Source organism: Crocodylus porosus, unplaced genomic scaffold (assembly GCF_001723895.1).
Source record: "Crocodylus porosus isolate Cpor-Errol unplaced genomic scaffold, CroPor_comp1, whole genome shotgun sequence".
Classification (NCBI taxonomy): domain Eukaryota; kingdom Metazoa; phylum Chordata; order Crocodylia; family Crocodylidae; genus Crocodylus; species Crocodylus porosus.
In genome coordinates this window covers 123,282,534-123,290,798 of record NW_017728906.1, presented here as the reverse complement: position 1 = coordinate 123,290,798, position 8,265 = coordinate 123,282,534, and positions in this window count along the sequence as shown.

The window sequence follows — 8,265 nt, the reverse complement described above, 5'->3', positions numbered from 1 at the left end:
TTACCATAAGGGATAGCACTCATTGTCAAGAGTTAACACCAAATGATAACATCTGAAAAGCCATCCTAGTAAAACAATTGTAAAGTGTTTATTGTAAATTGTGTTTGTGTTTGTAAGTTGTCTAGACAATTAATAATGTCCAAAAAAGTAATTCTCTTAAGGAAATACTGGCATACTCTCTTTATGCTAGGGACTCTTCTGACACAGTAAGCTTCCTGTGTCCCAGTTTGGAGATAAGTGTGTTTCTCTTCATTTGTGATACCTCCGCTCCTGCCTGGCCATCAGGTCACCATCACTCTGGCTGTTATTGTAGGGGCATGCATCTATGCAATGTGTGGTCTGGGGACTTGTGACCCACCCTGAAGCAGCTTGCAGGTATGCAGCCCCCACTGCTGTGGCCTCCGTGGCATTTGGCCCTCTATAATTTAGAAGTTGAATAATCCCGCTCTAAAGCATCCAGTCCTGCCAGTATTGGAAACAAGATACTGAGCTAGATGGCCTAATGGTCTGACTCAGTATGCCACTTTCTAGGTTCTTATTACTGGACCAACCTCAGAATCTGAGATGGTAGGCAGCCAACATCCAAGAGTCATAGCACAGGAGGAGAGCAAGCCCAAGAGAGGCTGTTATTGTAGAAACTAATTACTAAACTTTCCTGAGGCAGGGTCTCAGGATTTTTTTCTACTTGAGTTGTTTTTGACCATGCGCAGAAGCTATACTGTAAAGGTTTAGGGAATTTTTCTATCTAAAATGGAGGCATCTATTGCTGGAATTTGGTGCACTTATTAAGGACGTAAGTTGACTTTGGCACTTAAGTGCATTTATCTTCCATGTTCTTTGACTTTCTGAAAACCAGTTAATGAAAAAGGTGGATGGGTTGGTTCTTCAGCTCATTGCTGCTTTTCTGTGACTGTCTCAAGATGATGGTAGGCTACAGAAGTACATGCGTTTGTGGATTTTCAGGGACTTGAATATTATGGAATAAAATCACATGTAGGTGCCTAAACTCACTCACTCTTAAAAAACCTGTGTCTGAAAAATCAAAAAGAAAGGCAACAATGGAGCAGTTGAGCAGGAGTTTGTGTGGATTATACTTTTTGATGTAGGTGGCTAAATTATGCCTAAAAGTGTCTCTTTTAATGTCTCCATCTTTATTAGAGCAGCTCAATTTTCTCTTTGGGCTATATCTGTATGGTAACAGCCAAAACTCTGAAAAATGTACCCAACCAATCTCAGCAAATGGAAGCAGGATAGCTATGTGAGTTTACCACAGTGGCTAAGCTAATTAACTCACTGAAAAGTAGGGCTTAAAAACCTAGTCATTGTGCCACAGTAACACAATTATATCTTTTCCTGTTGTGTACCTGGTATGCAGAGAATTCAGGTGTCAATTCAAGGGGCTGCCTTGTATATACCTACAAACACCTTGTGCTTCAGTTCAGTGTAAACATGTTTCCACTTGGGGGCCCATGAGAATAAATTGAAGTATGTTCAAGCACTAGAGTTATGAAGTCCTAGCTTAGATAAATTAAAAATTAATATCTTGTGTATCTTGCTGCAGATGCTGGCAATGCAAACATGAACAATTAGAAAAGAGTGCATACAAATGCCAATTCAGCTGAGATAAATAGTGCATGTGCAATATATTTGTTTTTAGCTTTTAAATCCCAGGGTTTGAGTTTAAATGAAGATGGTTGAGCTGTTGGGTTCTGTTAAGGTTTTTTTCCTATTTTTAGGCATTTCAACAATTTAACACAATTTCTTAAATCAAAGTCACTCGAGAGTCTTCTTAATTAGAAGAAAGAAAGTGAGAGAAAGAGAAAGGAAAAAGTAGAAATCACAATGATAAAAATGGAGCTAGTTCAGTAGCAGAAAATTGCAAGATTGCTCAGACAAATGGTTCTTAACATCTTGGGTTTGAAAATATAACTAAAGTTAACTCCTATGCAAATTCTGTCACACAAGCATTGTTTATTCCATCAAAATTTGTACCATTTGTATAGGTAGCAGCTGGTGACAATAGTTAAAGTTGTCCAAACACCCAACAGGGCTATTAAAATAAACTGGATTTATTGCTTAATGTATAGATTTTTGTTTCCTAGTCACTTATAACACTATATTCTGGTGAATAACACAAAGTGCTACATTTCTGGTAAATCACTTAAAATATTTTGAAGGATGGAAGTTCAGAAGTGATACACACATTAACAAATGCAGTATAAAACATGTTTTTCTATCTAGTAATGGGCAGCCTGCTGTGTTTCATGCAAAATAAGGACTAATTTAAGCCTTGACCTGTCTCAGACAATTACTTTGAATTTAAAAAGGAGGTTTATTATTTCATTAACATGTTATGCAACCTGTAGCACAAACCCTGCTACTGTATACATTCAAAGCATCTATTTCAGGCTCAGAAGAACATTTTGTGGTGTTTGGTTGGGGAATGCACGTAGCTTATACTTGTACTTTGTGATCTTCTGGCCTGGAGATGAACAAGACACCATTATTTGCTTCCTCATAATGATTTCGGCTGGGGCAAACCTGGTGCTATGCATCTCATGTTTTCAACAGGAGGCAAACTGAGGACTATAACATATCTCTTTGGATTCACTGATTCCTAAAAGATGTTGGAAATCAGAAAGATTGTGGGGATGAGGAGGATTGGAAATGGGAGAGACCACTTGTTCTACTACAATTACAAGCATCAGATACATCACAAATGGAGTTGGAGAGAGCTTTCTTTCAAATAAGACAGATATCCTTAGTAATATACATGGCTAACTATCATATTCATACCAGTGGTGCAAACAGCTAATGTAATTACAACCAGTGAGCACTGCCTTCTCTCCTTAACAACTGCCTTTCTGAGTTCTCGTTCAATATAATATCCTCCACCTGAACATGAGAGAAAACAAAATCCTATTCTAAATCAGAAAAATGAGTGGGAAATATGGAAGGAGAGAGAAAGACAGATACTTGGAAATGCTACAAAGTGAAAATAAACAGCTGCCTTTCCCCAGTGGATGTCTATGGGTAAGGGAGAGAGCTAAAATATCTTGGTTACATCAGCTTAGGATGTACTCCTGAGCATACAAACACTCAGTAGTAATTTAGGTTATTAATCCTGTTTTATCCTTTACTTCCAAGGACAAAATGTGTAATTACAGCATTACCCACATGAGATATATGGTTAAAATGAGGTATACATGTCAAAAAGCAGAGAAGAATTTTTTTTTACATTTATAAAGTTTCCAACTACCTTCGTTTCAAGAGTTCTAATGGCAGTGATATATAGAACTAATCAAAAAAGTTTCATATTAAACCATTCCATGCAGGACAGAAGGAAACTGAGGTTTACAATTGCTATTTTACCTTATAATGAAGTGTACTTGAGAGTCACTCTTTGAATGTAGGCATACAACTATAGACGAGTAATATAGATTCATGAAGTGACCAATTAATTAGCTAACTTTCAAATTAAAGAGCAGTAAAATCAATGTTTCATGTGAATGGACAAATTATTAACCCTATGTGTACTGTTTAAAATAAAATTTTATGTATTAGAAGGAAAAAAGTTATCTGTTGGATAGTAAGAAGTGGGAGGGGTGAGACCATTGCACTGCAATATTTATATTTTCTGTTTTCATACCAAATTGCATTATATTTTTACTTGGAATTATGCTATGCTTCATTATTTTTTAGAATTTCCATAAATTTCCATTTTTGTTTCAAAACAATAATAAAAATTATTGTTTAAATAGGTTTTTATTGCTCCCTCAAATTTATCTCTATCCTTTTTTAGTCAAGAGGCATAATTAAAATGCTGCCTTTGAATTTTGACCTGTAAAAGCGCATGCAGGTATTATATTTGGATAGGTCTAAATGGATGTAGCTTTATATAAACCCATAGGTGTACCGACACTGATATCACCTAGGTTGGGCTAAAAATAGTGCACATGACTTAAACCTAGGTTGTGTCTGAGGTGTACTGAGTTGAGATTGATTTGGGGTAGGCTGATCTGTCAAATGTCGACACTGTTCCCCACTGTTCCTCTCTACTGATTCAAGTTAGCCTTCTGTTCTCTGGCATTCCAGAATGCTTTGAGGCTAACAACAACACTCCCTTACAGGGAAGCATGCTGGCGCTTGGCCCATACTTGGATGCCCCAGCTTAGCACTCATCGAAACCCCCCCTTGATCTGTTGATCTGTCTTGTGGCTGAAGAAGTTCAACCCCTCTCTCTAGCCCTGTCTCCAGCTGTAGGCATTAAACAGGCATGGGGCAGTTATGCAGCTATGTCCCCTGCACATGCCCCAGGCCTCCAGGCACTGGAGCCTTCAGGCCATGACCTAACATTCCCAAGAAACCAGCTACAACCATTCATGGACACCAAGACCCCACAGATACTGACACCCATTACGGCAAAGCCCATCCTGTTCTCCTTAGGTATCCAACACTGGGAACAGAATTGGGTGCACATGGAAATGATAGATCTCATCTTCCTCCAGTGTAAGCAGGAGACCCAGGAAAAGCTCTGTAGTTGGCAACTTAATAGGGAGTGCCAAAGACATGTGATTGTAGGGCCAGATGATGAGCGTGGTGCTGGGTGAAGAAGTGGATGAAGGTGTAGCCCAGATGTGTTTAGAGTTCTAACAAGATGTTCACTGGAAGGAGATACACCCTGCCATTCTATGAGGAGCTCTCCTACTTCTTTACCACTGATAGGGCCACCTCCACTGCACATACCTTTGGCACAACTGTGGAGAAGGAGAAGCAGTCACTGGCATGATCCCCACCCCCCAGCAGGAGGTGCAGGAAGGCCCCAGGAGGACCAGGTGCCTGGGGTCTCAGGGATCCCAGGGGACAACATGTGGTGTTGATAGTCCCCAAGGATCCTGGCTCCATGGTGTTGGCCCCTAAAACATCAGGGGAACTAGGTCCAGAGGTGTGGCTAGAGCTGTATTTCAGCTCAACCTCTTCTTGGACCCAAATTCCGTGGACCCTACCATGGAGCACCTAGGAGATGGCCATTGAGATTCAGGACCTCGACCCTGATGCCATGCCAAATACCACAGGCAGTAGTTGAAGTACTTTGTACTGTGGTCCAGCTGCCCCATGTATGGCTTCCTGAGCCAGGCAGGAGAGGGTAGGCCAGATCCCAGATGATAAGAGGTGGGATAAGGACATTGCTGATGTTGATGCTGGGCATCCCTGGAGTGTAACATCTGTTCTCCATCATTAAGGGGAGAGTGGAATTCTAGAAGAGCTTAGCATTTTGGGTGCCGCATTTGGCAAAGATGTGGGTGAAGCAGCCTCAGCGGTTAACAATGCCCTGCAGGATGACCAGGAAGAAGTCCTTGCAGTTGATGAGCTGCTGGACACCTAGAGGCAGGTAGAGGATGGGGATGTGGGTGCTGTCATGTCCCCTATTCAGTTGGGAAAGCCTACATGGTAGAATCTGGAAATAACCTCCTGAAGTTTGTCTAGGATGATGAAGCAGTTGGTAATGATATTTTGAAAGACCACTCACATCTTCCAGCTAGACTTTTCATCTGTGGACTTGCCCATGACAAAGTGTTTGGTGACAGAGTGGAGGATATCATGGGTGTGCCAGCTTCCAGATGGTAGTGGTCACCTGCTTCTCCAGCGTGTGGGGTTTTCTGTTGCTGATTTCCTGTCATTTGATTGAGTGGGGGGGAGGTCAGTTAGGAAACAGTGCCCATGAAGGTACCTGGCACATCTAGAAAATCTGGAGCAATGTTTCATCATCCTCATATGCCCAGAATGATCCACAACTACCAGCTGTCACTGGTGGCATGGGCCCAGAACCACCATTTGGTGCCAAAGCACCCCAGCATCTGTGGCCTCCTGGATGGCTGCCTCCTCATTAGCTATGTGGAAGTCATTGGACCAGTCCAGGATTCTTTATGGCTGTAGGGTGTGGAAAGTGACCTTGAGTGGGATGCATGGCTGCTGAATCATGGGCATGAAGATGCATGTCATCCTAACCATCTGCCAAGTCATCTTCAGACAGAAACATGTGATGTCACACAGCTTCTGGTGAGAGTTGGATAGGGTAACAAGTAGGGCTTTCTGCAGCTCCTTGGTCTTTGGGCTTAAGTAGGTGCATGGGGCACCATGGCAGAGTGTGGGCAGGCAGGGAAATGGATGGCAATTAACATGAAAGAACACTCCAAGTCTCTTTTGGAAGCTTGGGCATGGCAGGCAGGATGGGGTGCAGTTCCCCATGGTAGCCAGCTAATCAGGGGTGGACCCAGTACTTGGCTGCACTTAGCAACCTCTAGTAGCCTGGGGAATCTGTAGTGAACGTATGCATCTAAGCATCTCAGCATAAGGGCTGCCCGTCTATTAGCTTTCACCAGCCTAGGTTGCCTATGTGCCTCCTCCCACGATAGGTGAACGTCTGTATGGTGCATTCCAGCTCTAAACTTAGGTTACTCAAATTAAACCCATTTCTTCTCCATGATTCCTAAATGCATTATGTACCCTTACTCCATGACCTCAGTGCAGTATGCTTTTTTTTTTGCTGTGAAATATATTTATGTTTGGTAAAAACATTTCTTATGTAATAGAAAACAATTTTATAAAGGGTGTCTTCATTTTACTTTTCAAACATCAAAAATGGACTATTTAAATTATATAGAACGGTAGTAGTAAATTGTGATAAAAAGTGAAATGATAGATTTATTCAATAGCTAGTACATTTATTTGCTAGTTTGATAACTAGTAGGGCTGTGCAAAGATTCAGTCGTTGATTCGATTCAGAGGTGATTTGGCCTGATTCAGCAGCCAAGTCTCCGAATCCAAATCAAATCAGGAGACCTGTTAATCTCTCTGAATCGAAATGTAAGCCTCCAATTCGATTCAGAGAGATTCTGAGATATTCAATGATTCAGCCATAGACACAGCTTTATATGGTTTTTCTATGTTCCTCAAGGTACCAGGTGCAGCTCATGAATGCTGAGATGGTGGGGCACATGGAGTGTCCCATGGAAGCATGGGGGGGGTGGTGGAAATCACCTGTGTGCTTGGAGGTGGACCCGCCTACCCCCAGTTCAGCAACTGGTGCCTCCTGGTTCGGGGGGGGGCACCCAGGGTTTCCTGCAGCCAATAGCTGAGCTGGAGGGGTGTCCCTCATGGGCTAAGCAGCGGACCCAGAAGTGGACTGGAAGTACTTTCGGTCCACTTCTGGGTCCACCGCTGAGCACACAGGGAGGGGTGGGGGGAATGCTCCTGTGGGATGCTCTATACATGTCACCATCTCAGCATTCACAAGCCACACCTGGTACCTCAAGGTAGGTAGAAAAACATATAAAGCTGTGTCTATGGCCAAAATGCTGATTCTCTGAATCCGACTTGAATCTACACATTTGGATTCAGCTGAATTGAATCAGGACAGTGATCTGAATCAGTGAATTGAATTTCTATGCCCCAAAATCAGATGAAATCCAAATGCAAATTGAATACCCCTAATGACTAGTGCAAGAAAGACACCACAGCCAAGTCCCATGTCCTTAGTCTTTTATTTTATTTTATTACTATGGTTTCTAGAGATCCTAGTTAGGATTTAGAGCTCCATTTATACTAGACACTTCTCTTAAAACTATTTATACATCTTGCTTTAGTAAAATGCACTAACAGTATCGGTCAGTGGGCACATCTACATGTGCCTCTATGGTGCTGTTTTTACTGCGACATTATTTAGTACTTCCTTAAGGAAGTACTAAATGATGACTCAGTAACAGATGCTATTGTGCTGTGCTGGTGTTTCACGGTTATTTTTAGCCACTACATTGCCATAGAAACATGCTATAGTGAGGGAGCACATTGCTATGGTGACATAGCTGTGGCATCACAGTTTTTGCTTGCTGATGCTATGTCACCATAACATGTTGCTATGGCAACATAGCATCTCATATAGATGTGTGCAGTCCAGTCCATGCTCTGCAAATTTTCCACAGATACGATGGATGGTGTCTGAGTGGGGGCACAACTGTTGTCCAGGATTTTGTGTGCATTGCTTCCATCTCTGCCATTTCTTGGTTTCCTGAGCAAAACAATTCTCTTTGAAGTGGGCTGTAGCTTCACAGATTTCATAGACATTAGGGCTGGAAGGGACATCGGGAGATCATCGAGTCCAGCCCCCTGCCCAAAGGGCAGGAAGTCAGCTGGCGTCATAGGATCCCAGCAAGATAAGCATCCAATTTACTCTTGAAGGTGTTCAATGTAGGTGCTTGAACCACC